This window comes from Asparagus officinalis, chromosome 4 (assembly GCF_001876935.1).
Source record: "Asparagus officinalis chromosome 4, Aspof.V1, whole genome shotgun sequence".
In the NCBI taxonomy this organism is placed as follows: Eukaryota; Viridiplantae; Streptophyta; class Magnoliopsida; order Asparagales; family Asparagaceae; genus Asparagus; species Asparagus officinalis.
The window spans coordinates 120,509,777-120,524,197 of NC_033797.1; positions in this window are offsets into that span (position 1 = coordinate 120,509,777).

Consider the following 14,421-nt stretch of genomic DNA (forward strand, 5'->3'; position numbering starts at 1 on the left):
ACAGCTAACGGAATCCACCTTGATCTGAACAAAATCAAAGCCATTCAAGAACTTTCGCCTCCCCGAAATCTTAAAGAGTTGCACGGTCTATAAGGGTATTTGGCTTACATTCACAGGTTCTGTTTGGTATCTTGACTTCAAGATTAGTTTGTTTTGATGATAACAAATATTATATGTTATGTGTATTATGTACTAACATTTATTTTGCAGTATCAGAGCTAAATCAACAATGATATTCAAAGAGATACTCAAGACATAGGATGAGTTCAAGGTAAAATGAAGCAAACAGAAAGATATACTTTATTGTCAAAATATAATTTTATATTTTCTTTGCTTAGAAATGTGTACAAGCCTTGATCACTCATACACATGCACACACATAGTGTTAGAACACACTAACACATGCTTAGTGTGTTGGTTAACTATAAAAATCCCCTATGTTAACCATTAGATTTAATTGATATTGAGTGAGACTTTAAACTTATCATATAGCTCATATCTACCCCTTAATAGTCGACTAATAGCATGAATAGTCGACTATAAAAGACACAGACAGAATATCAGTTTCTGTGATATTACAGACTAGTCGACTACTAGATATTATAGTCGACTAATAAGAGTTGAATCAGAATTCCAGACTTTATGTCGATTATAGTGTAGTTGACTAATAGACTAAGTAGTCGACTACTAAGGAATTTTATGACTACACAGATTCTGTTTGAACTCAGAGTAGTCGACTACTAAGAGTTGTAGTCGACTACAAAGGTAGTTTTCTGACTGTTACAGGTTTTGAATATATGACCGTTTATAGCCGTTTTGAGGTATTTTTTGGGTTTAAAAATATGACTTTTTAGAGTCTATAAATAGGGTAAATGTTAGTAAACATAATAACAAGATTTGCACTAAAAAGATTAAATTTTGTGCACATTCAAGAGGCCAAACATTCTGTTTTCAACCTAAATATTAAGAAAAACTATTTTCTGAAAAAGCCTATGTTCTTGATCATTTCCTATGAAGTTTTTAGGCAAATTTCAGAGAGTGAAACCTATAGCCATAGTGAGAATCACGTTCACAATATATTCAAGGCTTATAGGATTAGATTTGTACTTGCTTCAAAGGAAGGTTCTCTCAGTTTGTGAGAGGGGTTGATCTCTTGGTCTAGAGGTCAGTTTACAATTGGCATGGTGTTGTTAATTGGGTTTGCAATTTACATGATCTTATAAATTGGTCAGGTTTGCTTTTGATTTTATAATATTTCAAAATTATAGTGAAAATCTCAAGCGGGATTTGCTTGGGGACTTGATGTACACCTGGGAGGTGGAACCAGTATACATGCTTGTGTTTGTGATGTTCATTTTCTGAGATTGTTGTCATTCTTTCTTTGTAATTTAAAATCTACTTTGCAAACTCACTCTCTAGTGTTCAAGCAAAAGCTTCCGTAGATTTACTCTTTATAAGAGCGCACTCTTTTCTTAAGGGTCACGATCCTACACTTGGTATATATAAGCAAGAGGACCCTACAATTGGAATCAGAGCAAGGTGAAAGATGACATCATCAAGTACATCAACTACTTTACAATTCAAAGAGGGACATTCCACATAGCGACCACCTCTCTTTGATGGCACAAACTACAACTATTGGAAATGCCGAATGAAGATCTACTGTCAATCTCTTGGATATGAACTTTGGAATATTGTAAAGACGGAATTTACAAAACCTACCATTCCTTACACCGAATGGATGGTTGTTCAAAGGACAAATATAAATCTGGACTCTAAGGCGATGAATGCACTATTTTTGTGCCTTGGACAAGAACGAGTTCAATCACGTGTCTACTTGCAATTCAGCCCATCAAATTTGGCATTTATTAGAGGTAACACATGAAGGAACTAACAAAGTTAAAGAATCTAAAATCTCTGTTTTTGTGCATAGGTTTGAGTTATTCAAAATGAAAGAACATGAGACGATCACTGAAATGATCACAAGATTCACCGACATTACCAACTCTCTAATTGGTCTTGGAAAAGAGTACACACAATTGGAGATGGTAAGAAAAATTCTTCGTGCACTTACACCGGAATGGGAGAAAAAGATAACCGTAATTGAAGAAGCCAATGACCTCTCAACACTCACCTTAGAAGATCTTGTTGGGAATTTAATGGTATATGAAGTATAACTTCAAGATAGAAGGAAAAGAGAACAACCCGAAAAGAAAATCATTGCTTTAAATGCATCTTTCGGCAGCGAAGAATCGGATGAAGATGATGAAGACATTGATTATCTTTCAAGAAAATTCAAAAAGTCCCATATCCAAAGTAAGTATAAAAAGATTAAAGATACTAACAATAATTTTATTTGTTTTGGATGTGATAAGCCAAGACACTTGAAGAATGATTGTCCTTTTCAAAAATAAAAGTCAAAGTCTACAAACTTCAAAAAGTTAAAAGATTAAGAAAAAGAAGGCTTTGGCAATGACATAGGATGATAGCGACTCATCCTCTTCTGAATATGAAGAAGAACAAAAAGAGGAATCTGCTCACTTGTGTTTCATGGTACAAGAAGATGAGGTATACAATAATCTTAATAATGATGAATTATTAGAAGCATCCAATGAACTTTATGCTAGATTTAAGGATTTGAAGTCTAATTATAAGTTATTGAAAAATAAAAATAAAAGATTAAACTTAGAATTAGTGACTTCAAATTCTTCACAAATTGAAAAATTGAATGAACTAACTAAATAATAATTTATTCTCTAAAAATAAATTATTGACTAATGATAATATTTATCTAAAATCTGAATGTGAAAAATTAAAAACTTAAATTTCAGATTTAGATAAAGAAATAAGTTCACTTAGAATTAAATTATGAAGAGTTATCTTAAAATGTGAACAAATTTAATAAAGGAAAAGAGAATTTGAATAAATTGCACTCTTTTCAAAAATCTTCAAACAATCATTTTGGAATTTGATTTATTCCTAAGTATTTTATAAAGAATGATTATGTTTTGAAGAATAATAATAAGAATGTTCATGCTAAACAATATAAGAATGTTCATGCTAAACAATAATAAGAATGTTCATGCTAAACAATATAAGTATATATAGATTCCTAAGAATTTGAATATTCATGATAGGAATGCTTATATTTTATCTTATATGCATGAAGTTTGCAATTCAAAGAATTATACTTATGTTAATAAATGAAAACCAAATTCCAAGTGGATTTGGATTCCTAAGGGTTAATCCTAATGATATAATATAAAAGGGTACCAAAGTGCTTAATGTTTTTATTAAGGTACATAGGAAAAGAAAAATTTAACTAAAATTATGTTTATTTCTTTTTACTAATGACAAAGGGGAGTTATATAGAAATTTTTAAAATTTTTACTAATTCTTTGATGTAGGGGGAGTAAAAGATTTTATCTAATGATTTCATGCAGGGGGATTAAAATTTTTATATCTTAATAACATATATTTGTCATCATCAAAAAAGAGGAGAATGTTAGGAATCTTGACCCTAAGATTAGTTTATTTTGATGATAACAAATATTATATGTTGTGTGTATTATGTGCTAACATTTGTTTTGCAGTATCAGAGCTAAATCAACAATGATATTCAAAGAGATACTCAATACATAAGATGAGTTCAAGGTAAAATGAAGCAAAGAAGAAGATATATTTTATTGTCAAAATATAATTTTATATTTTCTTTACTTAGAAATGTGTACAAGCCTTGATCACTCACACACATGTACACACATAGTGTTACAACACACTAACACATGTTTAGTGTGTTGGTTAACTATAGAAATCCCCTATGTTAACCATTAGATTTAATAGATATTGAGTGAGACTTAAAACATATCATATAGCTCATATCTACCCCTTAATAGTCGACTAATAGCATGAATAGTCGAGTATAAAAGACACAGACAGAATATCAGTTTTTGTGTTATTACAGACTAGTTGACTACTAGACGTTATAGTCGACTAATAAGAGTTGAATTAGAATTCTAGATTTTCTGTCGATTACAGTGTAGTCGACTAATAGACTAAGTAGTCAACTAATAGACTAAGTAGTCAACTACTAAGGAATTTTATGACTACACAGAGTCTGTTTGAACTCAGAGTAGTCGACTACTAAGAGTTGTAGTCGACTACAAAGTCGACTACAAAGGTAGTTTTCTGACTGTTACATGTTTTGAATATATGACCGTTTATAACTGTTTTGAGGTGTTATTTGGGTTTAAAAATATGACCTTTTAGAGGCTATAAATAGAGTAAACGTCAGTAAACATAATAACAAGATTTACACTAAAAAGATTAAACTTTGTGCACATTAAAGAGGCCAAACATTCTGTTTTTCAGCCTAAATATTGAGAAAAACCGTTTTCTGAAAAAGCCTATGTTCTTGATCATTTCCTATGAAGTGTTTAGGCAAATTTCAGAGAGTGAAACCTATAGCCATAGTGAGAATCACGTTCACAACACATTCAAGGCTTATAGGATTGAATTTGTACTTGCTTCAAAGGAAGGTTCTCTCAGTTTGTGAGAGGGGTTGATCTCTTGTGAGACTTAAAACATATCATATAGCTCATATCTACCCCTTAATAGTCGACTAATAGCATGAATAGTCGAGTATAAAAGACACAGACAGAATATCAGTTTTTGTGTTATTACAGACTAGTTGACTACTAGACGTTATAGTCGACTAATAAGAGTTGAATTAGAATTCTAGATTTTCTGTCGATTACAGTGTAGTCGACTAATAGACTAAGTAGTCAACTAATAGACTAAGTAGTCAACTACTAAGGAATTTTATGACTACACAGAGTCTGTTTGAACTCAGAGTAGTCGACTACTAAGAGTTGTAGTCGACTACAAAGTCGACTACAAAGGTAGTTTTCTGACTGTTACATGTTTTGAATATATGACCGTTTATAACTGTTTTGAGGTGTTATTTGGGTTTAAAAATATGACCTTTTAGAGGCTATAAATAGAGTAAACGTCAGTAAACATAATAACAAGATTTACACTAAAAAGATTAAACTTTGTGCACATTAAAGAGGCCAAACATTCTGTTTTTCAGCCTAAATATTGAGAAAAACCGTTTTCTGAAAAAGCCTATGTTCTTGATCATTTCCTATGAAGTGTTTAGGCAAATTTCAGAGAGTGAAACCTATAGCCATAGTGAGAATCACGTTCACAACACATTCAAGGCTTATAGGATTGAATTTGTACTTGCTTCAAAGGAAGGTTCTCTCAGTTTGTGAGAGGGGTTGATCTCTTGGTCTAGAGGTCAGTTTACAATTGGCATGGTGTTGTCAATTAGGTTTATAATTTGCATGGTTTTGCAAATTGGTCAGGTTTGCTTTTGCTTTTGTAAGGTTTCAAAATCATAATGGAAATCTCAAGCGGGATTTGTTTGGGGACTGGATGTACACCGGGGAGATGGAACTAGTATACATGCTTGTGTTTGTGATGTTTATTTTCTGAGATTGTTGCCATTCTTTCTTTATAATTTAAAATCTACTTTGCAAACTTACTCTCTAGTGTTCAAGTGAAAGCTTCCGCATATTTACTCTTTATAAGAGCAATCTCTTTTCTTAAGGGTCACGATCCTACACTTGGTGTATATAAGCAAGAGGACCCTACAGGTTCATTGCTAACTTATCAGGCGGGTGTCAGCCATTCTCAAAACTCATGAAGAAAAGCGTATCATTCGTTTGGAATGAATCCTGCCAGAAGGCATTTGTAACTATATCTCTCCAGTCCTCCCGTATTGGTTGCACCAAAATTAGGGAAACCATTCTTGGTGTACGTCCAAGCTACAGAGCATGCCTTGGGAGGACTTCTAGCAAAAAAAGATAATAATGACCATGAGCAAGCTATTTACTATCTCAGCAGGACTTTAACAGGAGCTGAGCACTGCTATCCACCCGTCAAGAAGGAATGCTTGGTATTGGTCTTCGTGATCCAAAAGATACGATACTATTTGGTCGGGCAGACCATCTATGTCATCTCCAAAGTTGATCTGATACGGGTATTCATGACGCAACCCGGGGCATTGAACTGGGGACTTGTGAGATGGGCACTACTGTTGTCCCAGTATGACATATATTTCACACCACAAAAGGTGGTAAAAGGTCAAGCTATCTGCGATCTCCTTGCCAACCACCCCTTGGAGAGAAGAGTTGATTTGTACCAAGACATGCTGGATGAGACCTGCGAATCCAATGTGGTCTTGAAAGAACATGTATGGAAGCTATTCTTCGATGGCACATCAAAAACATGCCCTAAAGCTACAATTGTCGCTGGAGTGAGAGTAGTCTTGGTTTCTCCACAAACCATGTACTACCTCGAGCTTTCTCTCTAGCAGAGCCATGTTCTAACAACGTAGCCGAGTACAACGCTTTGCTCATTGGTCTCGACTTAGCCAAGAAATTGGGGGTAAAGCACCTGGAAGTATATAGCGACTTGAAGCTCGTCATCAACCAACTAAAGGGGAGTTCGAAGTCAAACATGAAGATTTGGTCTCTTACCATAAAGCGGCCATCATATTGGCTAATTCTTTTGAAGACTTTTACATTGATTATGTGCCTCGCCTCAAGAATACATATGCTGATGCTCTGGCATCACTCGCAGCTAAACTAGCTCTGCCTGAATGAACTACTCAGTGAATCACTGTAGCCACTAGACAACTGTTCCAACCGAAGTATGCATTGCAAGTCAACACGGTCGATGAAGAGCCCAAGGCATTTAAACCTAGGGATTGACAATTCCCGATCATCGATTATGTCTTATACGACTTACTTCCTGAAGACATTAAATAAAGAGAATCCATCCACAAATAGGCGCCAAGATTCTATTATGATTTCCTGTCGCAAACCCTAAATAGGAGGTCATATGATGGATTATTGCTTCGCTGCTTGTCGAATAAAGAAGCAGAAGAAGCCCTTAAAGAAGCACATGATGGCATTTATAGAGCTCACCAGCTAGGACCTAAAGTGTGGGACTGACTGCGTAGACTTGGCTACTATAGCCGAAGGTGATCAATGACACTATTGCCTATGCCAAATGATGACGTGCATGCAAAATGAGCATCTACATCCTTCGGCCACTTCCTGGCCATTTGAAACATGGGGCATGGACATCATCAGCCCGATTTTTCCCACCTTCTACGAAAGGACATCGCTTCACCCCGATAATAACTGACTACTTTTTCAAATGGGCCGAAGCAATTCTATTGAGAGAAGTCAAAACAAGTGACGTGGTCAAGTTCATCAAACATCACATCATATACATGTATAGTGTCCCAAGACGCATCATCCATGACAACAGACCCTAGTTTGTCAGCCAGGCCTTCACACGATTCTGCGACAAGTTCAGAATCATAAATTTAGCATCAACAGCTTATAACCCTATTGAGAATGGACAAACAGAAGCTTTCAGTAAGACCATCATCAAAATTCTCACCAAGTTGGTCTCCACAAGCAAACAAGACCAGAATGAGAAGTTGAGTCAAAGCTTATGGGCGTATCGCACGACGGTTCGTACGCCAACAGGTGCTACGCCATATTCCTTGGTGTACAAATGTGAAGCTGTATTCCCATTGGAAGTTCAAATTCCATCCCTTTGGATAGCACTTGTGGCCGGTATGACAATGGAAGAAAGTCATCACCGACGCCTTGAAGAACTTGAAGCGCTAGATGAAAAGTGACTACAAGCTCAACAGCATATCAAGCTTTATCAGGCTCGAATCTCCAAAGCGTTTGACAAGAAAGTTAGACACCGTATTTTCAAGGAAGGTGGCCTGGTTCTCGCCGTCCGACGCCCAGTGATTCTGAACTCCAAAAAGAAAGCCAAGTTTGAGCAAAAATGAGAATGACCATTTGTAGTAGAAACGGTCTATTCAAATAGAGCATATCGCCTAATCAATCAAGATAGCGACAAGATCATGATACCTATCAACGAAAAATTTCTGAAGAAGTACTACCCATAAGCTTCTTATATACCGACATCTTCTTTGCATAGTTTTCACGATTAACATGGACTATTATGCTCATATGGAAGGAAAAGAGATTTCCAAATCCCAACAACGCTGCAGGTTCGGACACTATGATGCATCGAGGATACCTGACCTTAACAAGTTGACTCAGTCAACCAGGTATGCACTTTAACTAACTAAAGTGTGTAGGACATTTGTACTTAGCATATAACCCAGTCATGGCTCATGGATCTAAATTGAAAGCCTGGATAAAGCGGTCAAGGTCTATAATGGCCGGACTCATCAGTTTGTTACTATTCCTACACCCCAAGCTGGCCTAGTTTTATAACGGTCTATCTAATTGAAGATAATTGATTTGGATCATGTCATATCCCCTACATATCATGTGAGGAGAATATTGATCAAATACTAGATCTCTTTAGTTGCCAACTTCAATAATTTACTAGATCTACACATACATCAGCTATACCATTCTATGATAATGAGGTACCGCCATGCCAAGTAACTACCATAACAACCTCAGTCATCAGGATGGTGATACGTGTAGAGGTTAACATGTCCTAAGCAATTAGTATAGATACCCCTCCTAAGGTAGGAAATACCTCATATAATTGCAAGGCTCAGCAACACTAACCTTCAATCTATGAACTTTCTCCATTAAAGCTCGAACCTAGATTTACTTATTGCTTTGACTACTTCATTATCAAGAGTCTAACTTAGGTATCAGAGGGGCGTCGGTAGACAACCAACCATCATCAATCAGAAAACTTTGTTTTTGTATCTCAGTCCGACATCAGAGAATGCTCGCCATTAGACATCAAAGGAGAACACTGAGCCCTCATCATTGAGTCCAATCCTACTGATACGGGTGTATCTTCTCTTCGGGAGCTTAGCGATCCTCATGGGAGCTTGAGGATAGATGATTCTCATGGTATCTTGAGAATAGAGTAGAGGAGTCGTGGAAGAGGCCATTGGAAGCGACAAAGTCGAAGGATTCGTCAAAACTGCAGGAATTACAGTTGGGCTCTGGCCGGTCGACCGGCTTGGTCGCGGCGGTCGACCGCTTAGTGCACAGACCCAGACTATGTCTCGGGACTGAGAGCGGTCGACCGAAGGTGGCGCTGCGGTCGACCGGAAAACCCTGTAATCGATTTCTTACGGGCCTGGGTCTGTTTCCTGCTCCAGTTGGGATTTCTGTTTAATATAAATAGAAACACGACTTTTCTAGGGTTTAGAACTCAGTTTGTAATCAGAAAAGAGATCAGTGAGGTTGTTCTTTGATCTAGAGAGATTGTGAGAGAGATTTGTAAAAATCCAATTGATTCTCATAATCTAGAGAAGGTATTTTCCTTCGCCCTAATTCAACTCTTGTGTTCTTCTGTCGTTTTTTTCTTTACCCACTCTTGATAAATTCCGCGATCAAGAGTGCTCGCACGGCAACTCGTATCAAGTTGGTATCAGAGCACCTAGATCCTGTGAAGGGGGAACCTGTGTATGGTCCTTACTCGCTCACAGTACAAGAAGCTTGGCGAGATCCTTATTTCTTTGGAAGGAGTCCAGAAATTAAGGAGGGAGAAGATGACTGAAGCAGATAATTCAGCGAGACTTGATGCCATGGAGAAAGCAGATTGAGACGATCGGGACGACTCTTACTCAACTCGTGGGTCTAATCAACAGAGGTGACAAAAAGAAGGAATCTTTTTCGAAGGGTAAGAAGAAACTCGTCGAATTCGACGAAGAGCACGAGGAATCTGATTCAGAGGGGGAGACTGAGATTGTCAAGACCGTTGGACATCAAGGGGGTAAGAACAACTACCAAAATCTGAAGATTGACTTCAAGGTTGAGATTCCTGTTTATGATGGGAGTATCAACGTGGAGAAGCTTGATGATTGGATCGAACGTATGGAGATGTACTTCACTCTCTACGGATATTCGTCCAAGGAGAAGATAGTGTTCGCGACATTGAAGCTTTCCGGGCACGCGTTGACGTGGTGGAAATCCTATTGCAAACAGGAGAGGAAAGCGGCGTCGTGGAACAAGTTCTATTACGGAAACAGTTCTATCCAGTGGGGTTCCTTGAGGAGCGTTGGTACAAGTGGTACGGCTTACGCCAGAAGTTTAATCAGACCGTTCAAGAGTACACGACGGAGTTCCAGCAACAGGCGATGGTCCTAAACATCGCAACGTCCGAGTACCCCATCTTCATGAAGTACATGGCGGGTCTGAATGATTACATCCGGAAGGAGATGAAGCTGTTTTCAGTAGAAACCATCGTAGAGGCGAGTGTAAAGGCCATTGCCATTGAGGGCCGGCAGAAGAAGGGCAATGAGACAAAGGGGGATTCCAAACCATCGGGGAGCAAGATGGGTGGCTCTCAGTCTAAGGATGAGAAGAAGAAGGTTGACTCGGGGAAAACAGGATTGACATGCAATCACTGCAAGCAGACAGGACATGTGGCTGATCGTTGCTGGGATAAGTATCCTCATCTGAAGCCAAAAGGGTTGAAGAAGAAGGAGGAGAAGAAGGCGTACGTAATAGCACAGGGTCCGAAGGAGGTTCCCGGGATGACCGAACCCAATGGCAGTCTCAACCTTATGGCGGGAAAACAGGCCACCAAAGAAGATGACGACCCGATGGAGCAGCTCTTTGTTCTGAAATTGCAGGTCAAGACCAGCTTAGTGGATGCTATTGTAGATCTAGGGAGTCAGAAAAATCTGATATCTGAGGCATTAGTACAGAAGCTGGGATTGAAGACGGTGAAGCATCCGAAGCCCTATCCATTAGGGTGAATTCAGAAGGAGGCGGGATTGAGTGTGGTGAACCAGTGTTCATTCAGATTTGCACTCCACGAGTTGTATATTGACGAGGTCACATGCGACGTGGTTCCGTTGGATGTTTGCCAAGTTATTTTGGGCAACCCTAATTTTGGGATAGATACGCCGTATATGATCGGTGAGCCCAAAAGTATACGTTCACCAAGAATGGCGAGCAATTCATTTTTCGTTCGGCATCTCTTCCACAGGAGACGAGCTTGGTGACAGTAACTCAGGCTAAGAGGTTGGTGAACGCGGGCAAGAAGTTCGTTTTATTGTTCATTCGGCCGTATGAAGAGCAGCTGAGTAGGATGTGCTTGTCCACCTTGAGCAAGCTCCAGGAGGGAGATCTTGACAGGTTGAAGGTCAAGTATACGGACTTGTTTTTGGAAATCACAGGACTACCACCACGTCGAGGTATAGAGCATGAGATTATGTTGACCGGGGAGAGTTCCTTACCTAACATAGGCCTATACCGCACATCAGTACTAGAGTCCGAGGAGATCAAGAAGCAAGTTCAGGAGCTCTTGGAGACGGGAGTGATTGTGCCGAGTTGTTCGCCTTGTGGATCACCAGTGTTGTTGGTGCCCAAAAAGGATGGAGGCTGGCGCATGTGCGTAGATTATCGGGCACTCAACAAGATTACCATCAAGAATCGCTACCCATTACCGCGGATCGATGATCTTATGGACCAGTTGGAGGGAGCGAGGTTTTTCACGAAGCTGGATTTGAAGTCTGGTTACCATCAGGTGAGGATTCGGGAGGAAGAAATTTGGAAGACTGCGTTCAAGACCAAGCAAGGCCTGTTCGAGTGGTTGGTGATGCCGTTTGGATTGTGCAATGCTCCGGCTACCTTTATGAGGCTTATGAATGATTTGTTGCGACCCTTTATAGAGGATTTTGTGATAGTTTACCTTGATGATATCTTGGTGTACAGCAGGACTTGGGAGGAGCATCTCGTTCATGTTGAGAAGGTATTTGAAGTGTTGCACGATGGACAGCTGAAGCTCAACGGGAAAAAGTGCGAGTTCGGGAAGGACGAGTTGGTGTATCTCGGCTTCATCGTAGGGAAGGGCCAGCGGAGGATAGATCCAGGCAAGGTGGAGGTGATCACAAAGTGGCCGACGCCGAAGACAGTGACTGAGGTGAGGAGCTTCATGGGGGCTTGCCAGTATTTGCGCAAGTTCATTCGACATTTTTCGACTTATGCGGCACCGTTACATGGCCTCACAAAGGCTAAAGTTCAGTTTGAGTGGGGAAGGACGCATGAGGAGGCTTTTCAGTTGCTAAAAAAGAAGATCTCGGAGGCACCGGTGTTGGCGTTGCCAAATTTGCAGCGGACTTTCGAGGTAGAGACCGACGCGTCTAATTATGCGATGGGCGCGGTGTTGATTCAGGATGGGAAACCGATGGAATACCATTCTGAGAAGTTTTTGGGTGCTATTGCGAACTACCCAACCTACGACAAGGAGTTCTATGCACTATATCAAGCAATTAAGCATTGGAGGGTGTACTTGTTAGGGAAGGAGGTGGTCGTGCATTCGGATCATAAGCCGTTGGAGTTCTTACATGCCCAGACAAAGCTACAGCAGGCACGACACATGAAGTGGATGTCCTATTTGATGGCTTTCAACATCATTATTAGGTACAAGAAGGGGGCGACGAACAAGTTGGCCGATATGTTATCTCGTCCGCCGATAAGGTCTTTATTGGTGGCGACGCGTATTCAGCCCTTGGTTCCTTTGGAGTATGTACAGCTGTATGCATCTAGTAGGGACTTCAGTAGTGTGTTTGAGCAGGTGAAGGCTGGTCGAAGGGGGGAGTATGCACTTGGAGAAGATGGCTTGTTGTATCGTGGGATATCACTATGCATTCCGGAAGATGGTGATAGGTTGCAGTGGATTCGGGAAGCGCATACCTCGCGTGTGCAAGGGCATTTTGGCATTCAGAAAACGCTTCTCAATCTACGGCGACATGTGTTTTGGCCACGGATGCTTGATGATGTGACCAAGTATGTTGGAGGGTGTAAGTTATGCTGTATTTCGAAGCCTTCTAACAGAAAGAGGGGATTGTACCTACCATTACCGGTTCCTTCTAGGCCGTGGGAGAGCATTTCTATGGATTTTCTAGGAGGGTTGCCGACTACGAAGCGCGGGCATGACTATTTGTACGTTGTGGTGGACCGGTTCAACAAGATGGTGATATTGATTCCTTGTAAGAAGACCGTGACGGGAGCGGGTGCAGCACAATTATTCTTTGAGCATGTGTGGAAGCACTTTGGGTTGCCGAGCTCGATTATTTCGGATCGGGATAGCCGGTTTCTCGTGCATTTTTAGGATTCTTTGTGGAATTTGATGGACACTAAATTGAAGAAGAGCACGGCCTTTCATCCACAAACAGACGGACAAACGGAGGTAGTCAACCGGACTATGGTGCATATATTGCGGGGGTATAATTCCAGGCATCCAAAGACTTGGGATGAGAGTTTACCATATTTGCAGTTTGCTTTTAATCGGGCAATTCATGGATCTTCCGGAAAGTCACCGTTTGAGACTTGTTATGGATTTTTACCGCCGAGCCCATTTGATCTTGTGTTTTCGTGTGAAGCCACAGTGGACGGCAAGGATGGGAGTGAAAGACAATGTGCTCAGTGATTTCTCGAGAAGATTGCACATATTCATGCCCGGACATTGCAATAACATTGGTTTTTCGAGCACCCTCCACCCAAAGTCACACCTTTCCACAATCAAGAAAGAGAGAAGCGTAGATTTTAGGAAAGAAAAATTCCTCAATGACCCAAAATATGGGACCAATAGGGGGGACAAGTGAGGTGTCCTCCTCCTATTGGATAATGAGTTGGCCATCATTAATGATGGCTAACTCATTATCCAATAGGATGGGGACACCTCACTTGTCCCCCCTATTGGTCCCATATTTTGGGTCCCTGTAGCAAAGCTCTTGCTACCCCCTATTGGCCGGACTCATCAGTTTGTTACTATTCCTACACCCCAAGCTGGCCTAGTTTTATAACGGTCTATCTAATTGAAGATAATTGAATTGGATCATGTCATATCCCCTACATATCATGTGAGGAGAATATTGATCAAATACTAGATCTCTTTAGTTGCCAACTTCAATAATTTACTAGATCTTCACATACATCAGCTATACCATTCTATGATAACGAGGTACCGCCATGCCAAGTAACTACCATAACAACCTCAGTCATCAGGATGGTGATACGTGTAGAGGTTAACATGTCCTAAGAAATTAGTATAGATACCCCTCCTAAGGTAGGAAATACCTCATATAATTGCAAGGCTCAGCAACACTAACCTTCAATCTATGATCTTTCTCCATTAAAGCTCGAACCTAGATTTACTTATTGCTTTGACTACTTCATTATCAAGAGTCTAACTTAGGTATCAGAGGGGCGTCGGTAGACAACCAACCATCATCAATCTGAAAACTTTGTTTTTGTATCTCAGTTCGACATCAGAGAATGCTCGCCATTAGACATCAAAGGAGAACACTGAGCCCTCATCATTGAGTCCAATCCTACAGACTCAATCCTATAACTTGCTTCTCAGCATCAA